Source organism: Melopsittacus undulatus, chromosome 1 (assembly GCF_012275295.1).
Source record: "Melopsittacus undulatus isolate bMelUnd1 chromosome 1, bMelUnd1.mat.Z, whole genome shotgun sequence".
NCBI lineage: Eukaryota > Metazoa > Chordata > Aves > Psittaciformes > Psittaculidae > Melopsittacus > Melopsittacus undulatus.
In genome coordinates this window covers 78,692-98,488 of record NC_047527.1, presented here as the reverse complement: position 1 = coordinate 98,488, position 19,797 = coordinate 78,692, and the positions used below count along the sequence as shown (strand labels likewise).

General features: G+C 45.7%; 1 protein-coding gene and 1 long non-coding RNA gene across 2 annotated transcripts in view; one reads left to right on the top strand and one right to left on the bottom strand.

Annotated features, from left to right (window-relative positions):
• Window positions 1-4,171: 4,171 nt before the first annotated feature.
• On the bottom strand, window positions 4,172-6,732 carry LOC117436559 (uncharacterized). The gene is made up of 3 exons (XR_004549898.1): window positions 6,129-6,732; window positions 5,809-5,862; window positions 4,172-4,950 (listed from the first exon to the last, which is right to left on the bottom strand). It is a non-coding gene; the product is annotated as an uncharacterized lncRNA (long non-coding RNA).
• A 1,702-nt stretch (window positions 6,733-8,434) lies between these two features.
• Window positions 8,435-19,797, top strand: part of FAM83H (family with sequence similarity 83 member H) — a 28,255-nt gene continuing 16,892 nt past the window's right edge. Inside the window, exon 1 of the mRNA XM_005140314.3 lies at window positions 8,435-8,580. The gene's annotated coding sequence lies outside the window, so the exon portion shown is untranslated. The remainder of the gene's footprint in view (window positions 8,581-19,797) is intronic.

Genomic DNA, 19,797 nt, shown 5'->3' with positions numbered 1-19,797 from the left:
GCGCAGGGGCCCGGTCCGGGGGCTCTCGGTGCTCAGGGGCCCGGTCCGGGGCTCTCGACGCGCACGGGCCTGGCCCCGGGGCTCTCCCCGCGCAGGGGCCCGGTCCGGGGGCTCTCGGTGCGCAGGGGTCTGCTCCCGGGGCTCTCGACGCGCAGGGGCCGGTGCTCGCTTCCCTCCCATTTCCCAGTGGCTCCGGGCAGTTGTGAGGCAGTTCCGAGCAAAGCCGAGGGAGGAGGGAGCAAGGAACGGGCAGGGCTGAAGGCTGCGGGCGCGGCGCGATGTGATGTGTCTTTTCCTCATCGCATCCCAGTGGATGTTCAGCTACCCGGTTTGCACTGGGGATTTCCCAGGCTAGTCACAGGTTAAGGCTGAGTTACCTGATCACAGGAGCCGCAGGTCAGTTCCCACACTCTTCCCCGGAAGAAAAGGGTGGCAGTGGGAGCTAAGCACTGGTGAGAAAGGAGCGAACAGCAGCAACAAAACCACTACAAACACGCACACACACAAACCCCACGTGCTGGTACCCAAAAAGTGCTACTATACAAAAGATCTTGACAATAGTGATTCTTCCTCTTTTATTCCCCATCTGGCCCATTAATTTAAGGCCGTTTCATAAAAAACGGCCTTACAAACAAACATAGCATACAAACAAAAAAACCAAAACCAAACAAAACCACAAAACAAACATAATAGTGAAACTGTACACTACATTAATGGTCCCACTCCTGTAATTCCATTCAGATGTTGGTGCTGCTCATTGTAATAATGTTGGATTTCTCCACAATCACACTTGGGAAGGGAATGGAACAGTTAAGCTCATTATCTATCAGCAAGGCACAGTTGAGCAATCACAGACTGGAGACACAGCACTGTCCACTGCATCAAAAAGCTCAGTGCTGAGTGCCAGTTGGTACCTGCAGCTTCTTGATATTGACTTGGAATAAAATCAGGTAGATCTATTAAACAGCTTCAGGCTAGATAGATAGAAGGGAGAAAGCGAAGCTGCACTTAACCCAGATCATCTAATAAACAAAGTGCCTGGAACAGATCAAACCCAGAAGTGGCAAACAAGATTAGTCACAGGTCTTTAGTCGAAAAGAGAATTCACCATCATCTTATAACAGATCAGAACCCTGAATGTCCCTAAGCAAAAGGCAAAAAACCAGTCACTTTGCAAGTAGGCATAAACTGTTAAGATCCAAGTGTCAATTTTGTGGCACTTCACAAATCTGTGTTATGCAATGCCCTCCTAAATGCTGGTTGGATCCCTGACAGTACTTCTGGTCAGGGTACTGCCAAAAATGGAGTTCACAGAAATATTCCAGCACATACCTGATTAACAACTTCGATCAACAACTTTGTGTACTGCTTTGCTTCCTTAGGAGAGCAATGCAGCAAAGCTTTCCCTGCAGCTGCACAGCAGCTTTTACCCCTTCTTACATTTCTTATTGCAGAGGTGCTCCCAGCAACACTGTTGGGCTTTGGCCAGTGGTGGGTCCCTCACCAGCCATCTAGAACTGGCTCCATCTGACATGGGGAAGCTCCTGGTGCCTTCCTACAGAAGCCAACTCTGCAGCCTCCCAGCTACCAGAACCTTGCCACGTAAACCCAATATACACCACAACCAATACCCAATATACCATTACTGATCACACACATTTGTGCTGTGTTAGGTTCAGCTCACTGTATCACCAAGTTGCAATACAGATCCAGACAAAATTCTCTAGGATACAAGTAGCAAAATCTCTTGTACTGGTGTGAGCAGGATGAGGGGCCTGCTCACCTTTTCTATGACATTCTTGGCCTCATTTGCTGCTCAGAGTGCTGAAATCTAACAGCTGTAGCAACTGCTACAATCTGAAATCAAGTTCACTCCGTTCACACTCTTTCACACTCCCCCTGTGGCATCATTTCATTAACACAGATTATAAGCAATCTGGGGCAGCAGATGTCTCTTTACTACTGTCTCTGTTTGAAGGCAGCACAAAAGAGCCCTGGTGAAGACACTGGTTACAAACAGTAATTAGCTAGCTGCATTACTAAACTAAACCAGTATAACAATGCATACATGCATTACAATTAGTTAAAAAATCAAACAAAAACTACAAATGGATGCAAAGGCTGAGGATTCCTTAAAAACAGTATTATCTTGGAAGTAATATAGAAAACAACCAACCTTCAGAATACAAAAAAGCAGCAAAACTTTGTAACTAATGACAGACTAGAAAGATGCACGTAAGACCATCATGTTAGAGTGTGATGGTGAAGGCCTCTTTAGACCATTAGGAATACCCTTCTTGAAATTAGCCATTCTAGGTAATTTTTACTCAGGAGTGAAGCAGAAACTGCCTAAGGAGATGTCAGATCTACTCAAATAATGTTCACAGACCTTGAAATAGCACTGTAATTTTAGTGATGTGTTTGTATATACATAGTGAACCTAGAATAAAAGTGTCCAGTTTGATAATCAAACTTTTAAATCCGTTTTGAAAAGATGGAGCAAAGGTGGCCCACAAATGCAGGTTAAAGGATAGGGAGAACCAGAAAATGAGAGATTTTAAAATGTTCACTTTATGTAATAAACTAAAGATAAGATGGAAGGGTAATGTTTTTATTTTAGTTATATTACTGAGAAATACCTTAGTCAAATACTTATCAGACTCAATGCAAAATGAACTAGATTAAACACAGGAGGCTGAAACAGAACAGTGATGGAGTTTGTTTTGACCATAAACTCTATGAAGGCAAAAGCCATTACAGTGGGATTTTCCTCAAGTAACAAATATCCAAGATTAATAATTAAAACAAGACCTTGCTTGCTGATAGAACCTAGACCAAAGTTCACATGGATTTTAAGTTCCTTTACAGATTATTTTAGATTCTATTACAAATTGATATTATTTAAGGAATAATCAGAAGGAAACCACACATTGAAGCCTTGTGGATTTTTTTTTTGTGAAATAGTCTAAATTTAACTTTTGGGGGGGGGGGGAGGGGAGGGTTCAACAATTCATATTTCAGTGTCATACAGGGAAAAGCCCCAAACGAGTCTCCTACGCTGGAGATATTCAAGGCCTGCCTGGACAAGTCCCTGTGTGATGTACTCTAGGTTACCCAGCTCTTGCGGGGGGGTTGGACTAGATGATCTTTCGAGGTCCTTTCCAACCCTTGGGATTCTGTGATTCTGTGAAACTCCTTTCCTTACAGCCATGTTTCGTGCAACTCATTCTGAATCAGATTTTCAGACTAGGAATGCTATCTGTAGTTGTTTGGATTTAGCTGCTGTTCACCTTTCTGGTTTTGAAGGTCTGAACTGCATCCATGGACATATTAACAAGCCCTCCAAAGACTACGAAATGAGCATGGGATGACCTGCCCTAATGTAGACACCTATGCAGCAGTCACCAATATTCATTCTGATAAATTCTGCCTTCGATATCTGTATCATAACCAAGACACTACCAGAAACCTGCTCACTTTTTTGGGCCTCAAAAAACATCCACTGCAGTTTACTGATGCCAGGAAAGATACGTTATCTCAAAGATTTAAATAATCAAATAAAATTCTGCACTCACTAGTGTGAAAAATTGTTCTGTCCACAGGGAAAGCAGCTAAGGAACTGATGAATCATTACCTCGATAGATCTGCCTCAGCCATGAATGTGTTTTCACAGAGTTTCTTCCTTCCTATCTATGCATCTCCATCTTCTAGCATCCTAGAGCAGATCAATACAAAGGAGAAGAACTGAAGACACAGCGGCTGAATAAAACAAAATAAATCCATGCAGCAGCTGTACTGCAGGCCTAAAGCATTCCTGGCTGCTTTCAAGCACTCTAAAGCCAGATTCTTGCCCATGTATCCCAAACTCCAGTGTGAAGTTATCTGTTCAGTCATCCAGGAGACCCAAGAACCACAAGAAATAGTCTAAGGCCAAGCTTTAAGCACAAAACTCTGCATTGTAAGAGTGAAAAAAAAATATCATAACTGGAATATGAATTTGAAAGATATTTTCTGTGTAAGAAAGAAGGAAATGAAGGTAAAGATCATAAGGCAGGAACTGTATGTGCAAGCACATAATGTAAAGAAATTAAAGTGATCTGTTCAGGTGCATGCAAATTTGAGAAAAAAAGTCTACCAGTAATAGCATCAGAAGGTTTATATCCATATAACAGTATCAGCAGGTATTAAAAGATGAATAATGCTTTATGAAAACCCTTAACTTCCCAGACACAGACTAGAAAACAAGAAGATAGCTACAATAGCTGGGCCTCAGCAGCCTCACAGGTGATAACCAACAACCTCCCACAGAATAATCCCAGAACCAGCAGAAAGATGTGCACTTTAAATTTTTGGTTTGCTAAGGAAGATTTTATTGTAACTCTGACCATAAAACCAACCCAACACACAAACTTCCATTTGAATGTTTCCGTTTAAATTAATTGGAAGAATAAATAAAACAGGCCTGTATCCAAGCTGCTCACTTATAAAAGGAAGAAATTCTGACAAATTAAAAGATGAATGTAACTAGTCAGACTGATGAGCTGAATAGGAATGGACCTTGGCATTTCTTTAAGGCAAAGCTGCTCAAGCTGCTTTTCCAGCATTGGCAGCAGCAGAGTAATTCAGGAAGCATATCCTAGACTGTGCTACTCTCTGCAAGGAGCATCTTTCTTCACTTCTTGGAGATGCTGCACTAGAACTGTAGTGCCATTTATGACTGAACTGCTGGTAACCAGTCAGGGAAGGAATCACCTGCGTCTCTACAAGAGACCTTTACTTACAATGTCAGTCTTTGGACTAGTGGTAAATGGTCAGATGCCACAGACTCAAAAGACAAGCAGGATGCAAGTGACACACAGAGCCCTACTTGTCTTTTGCCACAACCTGCCCACATTATCAAGCCAGCACAGAAGGTTCAGATCAGCTTGTGGATGAAAAACAAAGGAGGACCTGAGCAAGAGATTGGATATAATGTTAGGTAAATGAAAGTATTTTGGAAAGCTTTCTTTTACATATACTCTTCTTTTGCTGAAGGTTCATACAACTGGAGCAGTCAATGTATAGTTTAGACATATTACCAAACTCCTAGACATAAGTGGCTTTAAAGAAAACTCCCATTAAATATTAGGGGAAAAAAAACAAACCAAACAGCAAAAACCAAAACCACAACACCCGCCCCAAAAAAAACCCCAACCAAACCCCACTTTGGTGAAGGTGTCAAGCACAGGAATAGGAACCACAGGGACCGTGGGATCTCTGGATATACTAAAAAAAACAAACAAGCAAAGCACTGAGCAACTTGGTTTAATGAATTCTGCATGGAGTAAAGGTATTGGATCAGACGACTCTCAAGAGATTCTTCCAACCAAAATTATTCTGACTTTATTCTATTACTTCTTTCTTAAGTTATACTCTCACATAGCAGCAACAATGAATAACTTTCTCCTCGAGGATTCAATCCTATTCCACTGGATGATGACTTGGATTAACCAATCAGACTTTACAGAAATACTGTAAAGTATGCTTACTTTACAGCCTGATTCACTTTTTATTAACTTTATGATTCACTTTTATTAACTTTACAGAATACTGTAAAATAGTTCCTCAGCAGTGTGTTAACCACAAGAACATCAAACTGACCAAGTATCCTTTGCACTGGCTTCTGTCTGGATAAACACCCAAATTCTAAACTGTGTGCACATAGAATATGCAAAAATCATGAGGGTCTAGATTGTGAGAGACTGTCATAATCATCCCAACAGCACTATGGAACTTTGTCTATCAGAGTGTAAATTTGCTTACACTTACTTGTACTTCAAAACACACGTCTTTGATCTTGCCTTTTCCAACACAGAGAGCAACCTGTGCATTAAAATCAAGAACTGAACAAAAAAGCCTTATCAAAGAAAAATATTCTGGGACATACAAAATTATACTTGAGAGGAAGATAAATTAGTCACAATAATATGCTACTGGAAAGCAGTTACTTGAGGCTGAAATCACTGAAAATTTAAGGAATTACAGGGCATTGTCCTACATGTGGTGATGTCCATCCACCCTGCATTCCTTCTTTCCTCCGCTGCTAGGGACCCTAAAAGGTGTGAGACCTGAAATCTTGAACTACTCACCGCAAGCAGAGCATTTTAAATGCAATATTCCTGCTCCAGTTCCTTTCCTCCAAAACAGGGATAATCACACCATCACAGCCCAATTGAGTACCAAGAAGTTAATTGCTGTTTGTTGAAGCATTCCAGTAGGATACTGATGAACAGCATAGCGACACCTATGTGGAAGTTAACAACTCCATTCAACGTGGTGTCTAAGTGGCATGTGGTGAATAAAGCCCAGGGCAACACAGCAGACGATGATTAAAGCAATATTGACTGGCTCCCTCCTCATCAGGCACTCTCCATCCTTCGCACTAAGTGAGCAAATTCCTATAGGAGAAACAGCCCACAGACAGTAACTGAAGCCTGTATCATCACACTTACAAACCCCGAGGACACCTCCTCTCATTATGGCCCCTCACCATTACCTTCTATAACGTTACCGCAGCAGCGCACAGCGCGGGATGTGCAGGCAGGCCCCAATTGCACCTGAGCGCCCAGTGACAGCGCTCCCCTCCGGCCGCTCGAGGCCGGGTTCTGGCCGCAGCTCTGCCGCCTGCCCTCGGGGAGCGCTGCGAGCTCGGACGGAGGGAGCCCTGGAAGCAGAACGGACACAGCCCCCGCAGACCGCGGGGACCCTGCTCCCCTCCGGCCGCCCGAGGCCGGGTTCTGGCCGCAGCTCTGCGGGGAGCGCTGCGAGCTCGGACGGAGGGAGCCCTGGAAGCAGAACGGACACAGCCCCTGCAGACCGCTGTGACCCGCACCCCTCCGGCCGCCCGAGGCCGGGTTCTGGCCGCAGCTCTGCGGGGAGCGCTGCGAGCTCGGACGGAGGGAGCACTGGAAGCAGAACGGACACAGCCCCTGCAGACCGCTGTGACCCGCACCCCTCCAGCCTCGGAGGCCGGGTTCTGGCCGCAGCTCTGCGGGGAGCGCTGGAAGCAGAACGGACACAGCCCCCGCAGACCGCTGTGACCCGCACCCCTCCGGCCGCCCGAGGCCGGGTTCTGGCCGCAGCTCTGCGGGGAGCGCTGCGAGCTCGGACGGAGGGAGCACTGGAAGCAGAACGGACACAGCCCCCGCAGACCGCGGGGACCCTGCTCCCCTCCGGCCGCCCGAGGCCGGGTTCTGGCCGCAGCTCTGCGGGGAGCGCTGCGAGCTCGGACGGAGGGAGCCCTGGAAGCAGAACGGACACAGCCCCCGCAGACCGCTGTGACCCGCACCCCTCCGGCCGCCCGAGGCCGGGTTCTGGCCGCAGCTCTGCGGGGAGCGCTGCGGGGTCGGACGGAGGGAGCACTGGAAGCAGAACGGACACAGCCCCGCAGACCGCTGTGACCCGCTCCCCTCCGGCCGCCCGAGGCCGGGTTCTGGCCGCAGCTCTGCGGTGAGCGCTGCGGGCTCGGACGGAAGGAGCACTGGAAGCAGAACGGACACAGCCCCGCAGACCGCTGCGGCCCCTCTCCCCTCCAGCCTCGGAGGCCGGGTTCTGGCCGCAGCTCTGCGGGGAGCGCTGCGGGGTCGGACGGAGGGAGCACTGGAAGCAGAACGGACACAGCCCCGCAGACCGCTGTGACCCGCTCCCCTCCCGCACCTGCAGCAGGGCGCCCGCCCCGCCCGCCGCGGTGCCCGGGCCCGTCAGAACCGGGCTGCCCGGCCTGAGTCACCGCCGCCGCCCGGGCACCGCCCGGCACTCAGCAGCCGCGGCGTTGCCAGGCTCAGTAAGATAGAACATGAAAGGTGAATAACAGCTCTGCCACGCCCGGGGCTGCGGGAGTCTCGCTTAACCCTTCTCCGCCTGCGCCCGCAGTGACTCCGGCTCCAGGAGGGGCTGCTCCGCCAGCCGGGGAGCGAGGGGAGCGGGGAGGTGGGGGTACCGGTACGGCCGCCGATGCCCGGGGGGTCACGGGTTGGCTTCGGACACCCTTGGCATGACACCCCGAGGAGCTCGGGGCACACGGGTGGAAGCTGCTGCTGTGGAGGAGGAAGGCACAGTGCCCTGCAGTGGTACCATTGCCCAGGAGCTGCAGCACACTACTGTCCCCCTAGAAGGGACCCCGGGGAATGGAAGTCCCTGATGAGCCCGAACCCTTCTTCCCTGGGTCCTGCTGGATTGAGCGTGCCGGGCCGAGCCTGGCACCGCTGGCCAGGGCCCCTGCCCGGCTGCCAGCTCTGAGCCTGCTCCCAGGCCTGCTCCGCAGCCAGGCCCGAGCTGGTCTGACAGGCTCAGGGCAGACGGGAAGGGAGAGGCCGCCTGCGGCTCAGGAATGTGCAGCCCTTATCTCTGGCTCCCCTGCAATCCTGGGGAGGGAAGAACTCTCCGGAGTTTGCCTTTCTCTCGCTCTTACTCACCCTCTGCCCTGGGTGGAGCTTGGTTCTCGCAGGCTTGGAGGTGCCAGTGAATCAGGCTGCAGGCACATCCAGGGGAGCGGAGAGCCGGAGAGCACGACCCACCACCTGCCCTGGCTCACCTGGGAAGGTAGGAGAAGTGTAGGCACCTCCTGGGGTACCCCAATGGCCACTTGAATCGGTGGGCAAGGGCTGGGAGGTCCTGTCCTTGCTTCTCTGCGCAGGGCTGGGCGCTCGGGATCTGGGGCAGGGACTTCTTCAGGCAGTCGTGGGCAGGAGATGGCTGCCTCAAAGCAGGAAGGCACCATGCTGGAGCAGGAGCTCTCAGCCACGCTGTGGCTGTCATGGGACAAAAGGGAGTCCCATGAGGCACGACGGACAAGGGGAAAAGGGGAACAGAATGCAGGCGGTGTGGATGGTGGGGGAAGAAACCTGCCAATCTTCGGGCAGCGTGATCAAACCTGCTTAGTGAACCTTCGCCAGACTTTTGTCCCATCTCCTTTGGGGAAGCCCAAAGGGTTGGCTCTTTCAGAACTTATTCCTGTCTGCGGGAAGAGATCTTACCGCTTGGCTCAGCTTCCTACGACAGAGCCTGATCTGGCCTTTTCTGATCAGAAACATGGTAGGGATATGTAGACAAGAGACTGGGACAAAGAGGACTTCAGTGGTGGTGGTGCTGGAAGGGCCATGGTCTGCAGTAGGCAAAGAGCCAAGAAACAGCTCCTGAGGCCCACTGCACCTTTCCTTGCCGTGCCCGCACTCCACACTCATGGGTGTGTAGCTGCTGCTGACATGGCCTGCAAGCAGCGACACAGGCATCCATGCACGTACATGCAGACGCACAGACAGACGCGTGTGGACACATGCGTGCACAGGCACACGTGCGTATTCTCTTTTTTCTGCAGATGTGAGCTTGTCTGACAGGGTTTGTGTGTGAGCATGGAGGAAGGGGAAGGTCTGGTGTTCCTGAATTGAATAAGGTCAATAGAGGTCAATTACGGCTTGTGCCTGGCCTGAGGACCCAGGTTCACTGAAGTTCTCTATCTTCTAGAACAGTTAGAGGGGAGGAGGCCCTTGTAAAGGGACAGAAGTGCCTATAGCATCCTTCTGAAAACATCTACTTCATGAGTTTCAGTAACTTCAGCTGTGATGAAGACAGCTCTCAAGCACACACTAGCCCCGGCCCAGAGCAGTGCCGAGCCCTGGCAGCCTGTGATGCCTTTCCGCAGCCTGCCATAGCGCATGTTTTCACTAGAGGAGGAGGCGAGCAGGCGGCGAGGACAGCACGCCTTCATTCTGTTGCAAAACCACAGCAGGGCTGCAGCTGGGGAGAAAGGTTGTTTTCAGTTTTGGCCTAACTCCCTTTTATGTGAGGGGCTTAAGAGCTGTATTTGAGGGACTAAGAGTTTTATTTGCTGTCACCTGGCAGTGGAAATAGTAGTGTTCTGAGGGAAACAAAGTTACACTCCTTATGCGGTTGTAGGGAAAATTGAATGTCAAAGGAAAAAGTGAAAATGCCACATCCCACAGCCTGGTATGGTTGTGCCAGAGCAGAATCATGGCTGAGAACAGACACCTTTGTCCTGTACATCATTTGTAAGGCAATCACAAGCTTTCCAAGCAACTGAAAGTGTCCTCCAAGCCTTCCAGGATTGGACTTCTTTGTATTTTATGGTTAAATAGAACGCTTTTGGACTGCTTAGTGGAACCCATTCACTGGATTTTTGTAGCCCTAATGAGGAAGAGGAGTTTCAGGAGTGCTTTTCTAAAATCAGGATGTGAGGGAAAGTAAAGGTCAAGGCAGCATGTAGTTCTCCTTCTCCAAGTTATACCTTACACTGTTGGACCTTTTCTTGAAGTTCTTTTCTTTCAGACTTCTGTATACCTGCTACCTAATAAATAATAACCCAAGGAAAGGGACTGAGTTGGCGTAAGTGTTGATGTCACAAACATGGTGCTTGTGGCAGTGGTAAATTAATGGTTGGACTCAATGATCTTAATGGTCTTTTCAAACCTAAACGATTCTGTGCTTCTCTTTCTTCAGGTAATCTGCTCTCTGTAAGAGGCCTCTTTTGCATGCAGTATTGCATTTCACTTTTCAGTAGATGTAAACATCAGGTTTGCCCTAGTGACTCTTTGCAGGTTGGGTTCACACATGCTGCTCTGGACCCTTTAGTGCATAGGACAGCTAAGATAGACATGCTCAGGTGCTGCCTCAGTAACCACTTCACAAGGGAAATTACATGTAATTTTTTTCTGCTACTTTTCCCTTCCTCCTGCCTGTGAGAAGATCCCCTGGCCACCCGGAACATCTGGCTGAATCTCTGATTCTCCAAAGAGTATTTTGTGGGATCCCTAGCAGAGGTGGGTGGAAGTCCAGTAGGTGTTCTGAGGTGCTGACCAGGCTCCCAACTCTACCATGCCATATGCTGTAGCATTCAGGACGTGTACTACTCACCTTAGACATAGAGTTTATTTTGCCAGTTCATAGGTTTAAATGACACATATATGTAATAATGGAGGTAAAGTTGTAATATCTGGAAGCTCAATGGGTGAATTGGTTAAATTAATTGAAGCAGTTTCTCATGTGATGATCATAACTTCAGATGAAGTAAAACGCAGACTACAGAGGGTAGACATACAGGATTTTTTAAAATTATGACTGAGATCCATGTAAGACCACCTAGAGTAAAGAATGGGATCACATTCACTCAGATGCTTTAACACAGGGTGATCAGTACAGACTAGTCAGATGACCAAAACAAAAGGCCTGGGAATTATGTATGTGACATTGTAGCAGGAATAACAAATCCCTTATTTTGGTCTTCCAAACAGAAATTTAAACAGTAACCTAGGCTTGGAGCCTACAGCCTGAAGCTGAGAGAACCTTGAGAATGAGAGCACAGAGCCACTTAAACAGAAAATACAGAAAGGAAAAAGAAAGAGGGAAAATAATTGCTGTGAGGATTCAGCAGGCACAGTTGTGGGTGAGAAATGGTTTAGTTCAGACTATTAGCCATGTTTCACCATGTGGTTCTGTGGAACATACCTGAGCCTTGCTTGTTGAGAAGAGCAGTTAGTAGGAAGGTATCCAGCATCCTTTGCTGCAGCTCTTGTAAAATTCCCATGGTAATGTGGTATGGCTAAACCAGGAAATTCTGGGGTGCACTTGAAAACTTGAAGAGCTACAGGCACGTCACTGTGAGACTGGCAAGTGAGAGGCCTTAAAATGAGAGATCCTTTCTCAGTAGAAGTGCAATTCTTAGTAAAGACAGCTAGTACATGTAGGAGTAGGTTCTGGAAAGGATGAGCATATCTGTCACTGTTAGTACAAGTTATTCAGTCTGCTGCAGCAGGATTAGAAGGCACTAGCTGTCCCTCTATCACACAATGCAGAATTAAAAAACCCTGTCCTTAAACCTCATCTTGAACCACATTGCAGGAAACAGGTCCCTCCCCAAATCTTTTACCTACTGCATTTTATTGAGAGCAAACCAACATTTTCCATGTCATATTGTCACAACATCTGCTCAGGTAGTTTGATCTTGGGCATTACTGTCCTCTTCTAAAACTGACCCTTCCTGAATATTAGCAACCTGTTTTCATAGAATATTTTTTATGTTATCAGGCCTTTCTTTCTTTCTGTAATAATTTCTAAGCTTTGAGGGTTCTAGACATTTTGGAAACCTGAAAATGTTCCACATCCCCTCATAAGAGTCGTAAGTATTGTCATTGAACATGGTGCATGGGTCCAGTGTGCCTCTTGGACCACCATTTGGAAACTGCTTTACATTCTTCTCTTGGATTTACCATTTGCTGCTTCTGTGACTCTCAAAATTGCTTTGATTAATTTCTTGACCTGAGTTTGGAAGTTCTTCAGACATTAATAGCACAAAGGGATTTTGTGACTCCGCCATCCAGCAGGTTAAAGTAAATTATTCTGTCTGTGTGGCCTTTTTCTTCTTGCTGATATCCAGGGTGATGAAACAACAAGGTATTTAAGCCCAACAAATTGTGCCTATACTTGCACATAAGCGTGGGGTGTCAGGTAGAGATCCTATCTCACTAGCCAGTGATAGAGCCTTGCTTCCTCACAGGCAGTTCCCTTTGCTAGTGCATAGACCTACAGAGGCCCCAGCTTTTGGGAGTGTCTTGAAGCAGAGAAGCAGGTCCAGCCAGCAAAGTGATGATCTGAGAGAGGCAGGCTGGGAACTTGCTGTGCAGGCAAAACACGTAACAACAAGCACTGGAGTCAGCATTAGGAAGGAAGATAGAGCCAGCCTGAGGTGCTGAGACATCAGCAGGGACTGACATCAGGCAGTAGCAGATGAGACAGAAAGGAAACATTGAGCCAGTTTCCTTTTGCTTAGACTGAGTACAGTCCATTGTTCTTGATTCACACCTGGCACAAAGAGTCAAGAAAAATACAGATCCTTTTGGTTTATTTTATTTGACTCTGAGGTTTTGTGTTGCTCAGCCCCTCAGCAGAGCTGAAATTAGAATTTTGTGCTATTTTCTTAGAAAAACAAACAGTTGAAGTCCATTGAAATGGAACATCATCTGGGCAGGCAGCAAATGATGCACAAGCCAACAGGTCTATACTTTTTCCAGTTTCTGCTCTTAGTGTTAATCCAGGGGTAAAGGGAGATTTTTTTTACATCTCAATCTGTCACTTTTCCATGCTCTGCCTGCATAAAAAATTTCCTTATGATTAAATGTTTTTCTGTGCAGAGATGGTTGTGGACTGTGAACACACCGCTGCTTATCCTTCCCAATATTAAGAGGGTCTGATAGCTTTTGTGGATCACAAAACTGGAATGCTTGTGATAAGTATCAAAGCTAGTATAGTCACTCCCAGTTACACCAGTGTGAACATAAACAGGCCTCAGGCCAAGCCAAGGGAAATTTCTGTTGGAGACTCCTTCCTCAGTAAAAGCTCATGGTAATTTAGCTCCATGCTCCTTTCTCTCCTCCTATTTCTCCCCTGCTAATGTTTTTTTGGCTGTGCAGAGCTTCATTGGCACCATAGCAAACAACCCAGTGTCTTTGGGAAAGCCCAAGCAGATGGGTGGAGGAGACCTTTGCTGCTGAGAGATTGAATCCTGCCTCTCATCAGTCCATTATATAAGCCTTCATCTCCCACTTGTTAAGTTTTCAACAAGCTCCTTCGTGCTCTCCTTTATCCACTGCCCCCAAGCATGGGAGGAGTTATAACAGCTACAAAGCCAAGCTTCTTTTTCTCCTTCAGCTTCCTCCTGAAAAACCCCAGCAACTATCCAATATTAGCATGCTAAAGAGCTAGTGTACTGAATACTTGTTTCTTTCCACAGCCTCCAATGTACCCTTCTGTGCTCATCACCGTATAATCTACTAGATTTAAAGAAAGAATTTCTTGGGAAGGAACTAAAGTTTCCAGTCTTGGTTCACTCACTACCTAATACAGTAAGGTTCTGATTGTGGCTGGTGTTGTGAATTGATTGCTTAGGATAGCCCAGAACTGCATGAAATGGTAAATAATGGGAACAGCCTTCTAGAATGTGTGAGGAGAAGACATTGTGGATCAATGCTTTTTTTTCCTGACTTCATGAAATACCAATTCTGAGTGCAAAATCAGAGGAAGAGTAAATGCAAAACACTGCACAGCTTGTACAGAGGTGAGAACCAGGGTGGTGACTTGTCAAATGATAAATTAAAACTATCCTGGAATCCCTGAGAAAATGAATTTACAAATGTTTCATCTCGGTCCATGCGCTCTTCATGGTGCAATGGAGCAAGTGTGTTCCTTAACAGACTGTCTGATTCCAGTTATTTTGCCTGTCCTTTAGGCATCATGATAGTTCTCCCATGCTTCTCCTTATGTTTAGAAACTCCCTCAAAAAGTTGTTTTTCAGATGTCCTCTTAGAAGCTGTCTGTAGTACAATGCCTACAGACCACCAAATTCCACAACTGATTGTGAGTACAGTGCGAAATTTGCACATCTCACGATTGTGCCTTTGTACCTCTTGGCTTATTTTCCTCTTTCATCTGTTTATTATGTGTAGTGGGGACTAAATTAAGAGACCTTCCTAAGCAAGAATCAATTTAATAATTGCTGGTACTTCATCTAGTACAATGGGTTTCTGACTCATCATCAGCGTCTTTTACTGTAACTGTACATTCAGTTAAACCAGCAAGGCTGTTTGCCTGTAACCTCTTGGAATTCAGGGAAGTCAATTGGTGGTCACTGGGGCAGTTCAGCAACAGCAGGACTAAAAGAAAAAAACACAGACTTAGTAGCTCTGTGCCATAAATCAGCAGGATGTTCATTGCTCCTTGTGGTCAAATGGCATATTAGGAAAGGAACAGATTGTAAACAGTCTATATAAAACCATATTTCACTTCCATCTGTCAGCTCCAGCCCCATCAACTCAAAAAATAATACAGTAGAGTGAAACAGATTCAGAGAAGAGAATATTCTGGAGGATCACCAGAGGCACAGAGCAGTTTCAGTGTACAGAAACAGTTGAGTAACTTAAGGTTCTCCATCTGGGATGGTGATGAGTTAACATGCATAAAATCAGAGTGGCATTTTCACAATGGGATTGGAAAAATCTATAGTTTCTCTGGAGGATTATAACCTAAATCATCAGGATTTACATGAGGAAAAGCCATCTCAATCATTTACACAAAGAAGGTTGATTGGAATACATTATTTTGAATACAGCTTCAGCTGAAGGATGTGGGTGCACACAGAAACACTGTACACTCAGGTGTGTCACTGCAGAGCAACAATTTTATAGCAGCTGTCTCTATGCATGTACCTTTATCTGTAATACTCTCTGGGAAATGCAAGGTATCACAGTTCACTTTTGTTGAAGAAGGAACTGCCCTTCATTCATGACAAGGAATGTGTATGGTGAGGACTGTGGATCATGATGTTTGTTCAAACTTAGTTTAGTTTACAGTAATCTGATCACAAATCCATACCCTAATGCTGGATATGCCAAAATCCTTTCAGGGAATAAAAGTGCGTTGCTTTCAAAATACCATTAATAAGATCTCTTGTGAAGTTCACTGAAAGTCAGTGGTAATAAACACTGAAATTGTTAAATCCTGAGATAATTGTAGGGAATTTTGGAAGAAAACTGACCAAGTGAGCTTAATGGCCAGGATAATGCAAATGGAACCACATGCTGCCAGTGCAGGGTAATTTATACAAAGGAAAAAACCTGATCTGATTGTATGCCCTCTGGGTCTCAAGTAAATACACAGTTTTGGATGGTGAAGGTCTAAGAATACTTATTATAATAAGCCTTGATTTCTCCTAGTCATCTAAATAAATGCTTTCTGAAATGTAATTTAAATACTACATTATACTAAATAAACAGGTCTTGCATTAGGTAGTTAATGAAATAGTAATTTATTTGTATCATTTGTTAAAGAGAAGGTATTAATAATGTCCATTTTTATCAGACTTATCAGCTACTGAGTCTGTCTTCAGTGCTGCTCAGCAGGTCAATGGAATGTTTTTGTCACCAGTAGGTAGTTTGGTAAAGTTCAAGGATAATATAAAGTTTGAGAAAATGGTAAATCTAAACTACAATCTGATGAAATGTATTTCAATACATTCAGATATAAAACAATATTCAGAAATCTAGGTTCAGTGGTGTGAAGAGGAATTAAATTACCAGGGAAAGTCCAGAGAATTCCTAAGGAAAAGGGGCAGGTATTGTCCAGGGCTAGGAAACAAGCCCTGCCAGCAGAAAGCCTGTTTCAGTTACTGTGGAGAAAGCTGAGAAGGGATTTACACTGTTCTTGAACAGACCGAAGACCTGGTATTAGGAAATGTTTCAGTTGTGCAGAGGCATCAGAACACAGTTAAGATCTGAAGTTAAAGATTACTTTCTGAAATAAGGTGCATTTTCACTCCAATAGAGGTAAAGGAACACTGAAGTAGCTTGCTAAGAAACTGTTGACTCAGCCATTTGTATTTTTAAAAAGGTAATCTTTCTAATACATGTTTAAGTATGGTGAATGGGAGCAACATTATTGCCTGACTGTACAAGCACCTGGGGTGTTCACAATGAAGACTGTTTGGCTCTTTGTTGCCCTTTTTTGCCCTTTGTGTCTGCATTTTCCCCTCTACTCCACTCTGTTTTCCTCTGTTGGTCAGGCCTTTTGCAGAGTGAGACTGCGCTGCATGTTGATTGTGGCCACTGCTCTTTCATCTGTACATAAAACAGCAGTGATAAAGTCCTTTATTGTAGGACTTCTCTGGAGGGGTCAGGAAGTGGTTTTCCTCATTGCAGAACTGGATAAATTTATTTAGGGCTTTTTATCTTCCTTTGACCCAGCTGTCCAGAGCTGAGTGGGACAGTGAAGTGCTGAGTTGCAATATGCAAGCCAGGTGCCCACTGACTTGCAGTTTTCAGTGCTAAGGTAATGGTTTGCAGTATTACATCAGATGATTTTACAGTCCCCTATCATGTGCTCTTCATCTTTTAAAAAGCAGTTGTGAGATCCACAAGGCAACAGACAGGTCAAAATTAAAGCAGGCACTTTATTAATAAGTTTTGTTTCCAAAATGTCACCATTGGATAGGCTTGTTTTTAACAGATTTGACCAAAGTTCAGTGTTATATTTTATCTCTTGAATATTTTGATCAATGAAGTAAAAACACTTGTGATAAAGCTTTTAGATACTTGATTATTGGGAAAGTCAATAAAAATTGAAGGTAGGGCAGGTGTGCAGACCACCTTGGATCACTTAATAAACTGATGCATCACAATTAGTTACTACACTATAATACATCTCCTATAGAAAGGAGACTGTATTCCAACAACCACTGCAAAAACTAATAGGTTTCAGAGTAACCAGTGAGCTCAAGTGCAATGCCATGGCAACTTCAAGCAGGAGTAGGGAGGCAGTGTTGTTACAAATAGAGCATTGGTAAGAGAACCATTGGAATATGCCATCCAGAGGGACCTTGACACACTTGAGAGGTGGCCAATGCCAGCCTCATGAAGTTTAACAAAGCAAAGTGCAGAGTCTTACACCTGGGTTAGGGCAATCCCAGGCACAAGTACAAGTTGAGTGAAGTGATTCAGAGCAGCACTGGAGAGAAGGACTTGGGGTATTCGTGAACAAAAAACTGAACATAAGCTGTGTTCAGTATGCGCTCACAGCCCAGAAAGCAGTTGTGTCCTGGGCTGCATCAAAAGCAGTGTGACCAGCAGGTCGAAGGCGGTGATCCTGCCCCTCTGCTCTGCTCTCGTGAGACTTCACTTGGAGCATTGTGTGCAGTTCTAGTGCCCTCAGCATAAAAAGGACATGGAACTGTTGGAACAAGTCCAGAGGAGGCCACGAGGATGATCAGGGGACTGGAGCAGCTCCTGTATGAAGACAGGCTGAGAAAGTTGGGGCTGTTCAGCCTGGGACTCTTCATCAGAGACTGTGTGGTTTGGTTGATATGCTGGGGGGAAGGAATGCCATCCAGAGGGACCTTGACACGCTTGTGAGGTGGCTGATGCCAACCTCATGAAGTTTAACCATGCCAAGTGCAAGGTCCTACACCTGGGTCAGAGCAATCCCAGGCACAGCTACAGGTTGGGCAGAGAAGAGATTCAGAGCAGCCCAAGGAGAAGCACTTGGGGGTGTTGGTTGATGAGAAAATGAACATGAGCTGGCTGCAGTGTGTGCTTACAGCCCAGAAAGCAACCGTATCCTGGGCTGCACCAAAAGGAGCATGACCAGCAGGTCGAAGGAGGTGATCCTGCCCCTCTGCTCTGCTCTCGTGAGACCTCACTTGGAGCATTGTGTGCAGTTCTGGTGCCCTCAACATAAAAAGGACATGGAACTGTTGGAACAAGTCCAGAGGAGGCCACAAGGATGATCAGGGGACTGGAGCACCTCCTGTATGGAAACAGGCTGAGAAAGTTGGGGCTGTTCAGCCTGGAGAAGAGAAGGCTGCGTGGAGACCTCAGAGCAGCCTTCCAGTACCTGAAGGGGGGCTACAGGGATGCTGGTGAGGGACTATTCATTAGGGACTGTAGTGACAGGACAAGGGGTAATGGGGTTCAAACTTTAACAGGAGAAGTTCAGGTTAGATAGAAGGAAGAAGATCTTTATTGAAAGGCTGGTGGGGCACTGGCACAGGTTGCCCAAAGAAACAGTAAATGCTCCATTCCTGGCAGTGCTCAAGTCCACGTTGGACAGAGCCTTGGGTGCCATGGTTTAGTGTGAGGTGTCCTTGCCCATGGCAGGGGCGTTGGTACTGGATAATCTTAAGGTCCTTTCCAACCCAAACCATTCTGTGATTCTATAATTATATATTGTGTTCAGCTTGGTTGGCTGCATTTTAAAATTGACCTGGGGCAGGGAACAAAAGAACTATCAGAATTTGATGTCTCACAAAATGTTGTAATGGTGGAACTCATCAGCCTTGGTGTGGGTGTCTACTTCAGTGTGAGACAATTACTCAAGTTACAGTATTGACTAGATTTGGTGGTTGGTAATAGTAGTATGAACATTCATGGCAATGTTCTGCAATGAGGATACCTGAAGTTGGGTGAGACTGATATGTCCTGCTGTAGATGTTTGAAAGTACAACTGAAAAGGTAAAAACACCCTGTTTCAATTCTGTTATTAGCCATATAAAAACTTAAATTCTGGAATCACGCATCTCCTAAGCAGATTCTAGGATAAAGTATTGAAAGTTTCGAGCTGGATCTTGGTAGAATGGATTGTATGACAGGATAAAGATAATCTTGGAGTTAAAAAAATATGAAGACTGAGCACTGAAGCTTTGAAAGGCTGGTTAGTTAATGTTGCTGGGAATAAAATTAAGAGAAGACTTGGCCAAGTCTATATTAGAAGATTAATCTTATCCCATATTCCTTTGATTTTGTTAACTTTTTCTCCATCAACTATAAGGGGAACACAAGATGCTTAGCTTGCATGTAGCATGTTATAAACCTGCATTTAGTTAATGAATCTGACACTTCAGGAGCAGTCCTGGTCCCTAAACTTCATAGAACCAAAGAAATAAATAGATGTTTATTTCCCATTATTGCAGGTGCCTTAGGGTATCTGAAGTACAGCAGATGTGGCACAAGCCCTATGAGAGACTCACACCCTTCTCCACCAGCAGCTGGAGGCCAGGCAAGATACCTTAGGGTATCCCTAGTGACATTAAACACCTGTGTGTAGACACTTGTTCCCCTGGTTGTAGTTTGTTTGCACTTTATTTAAATTTCATTTACCTGAGGCTTAAAAACCAGGTCCCAGGAAGAAGTTGGAATTTTCCCCCTTGCTACATAATTTGGCTTGTGGAATTTTTCTTTCCTTTTCCTCTGAAACTGTTACTGG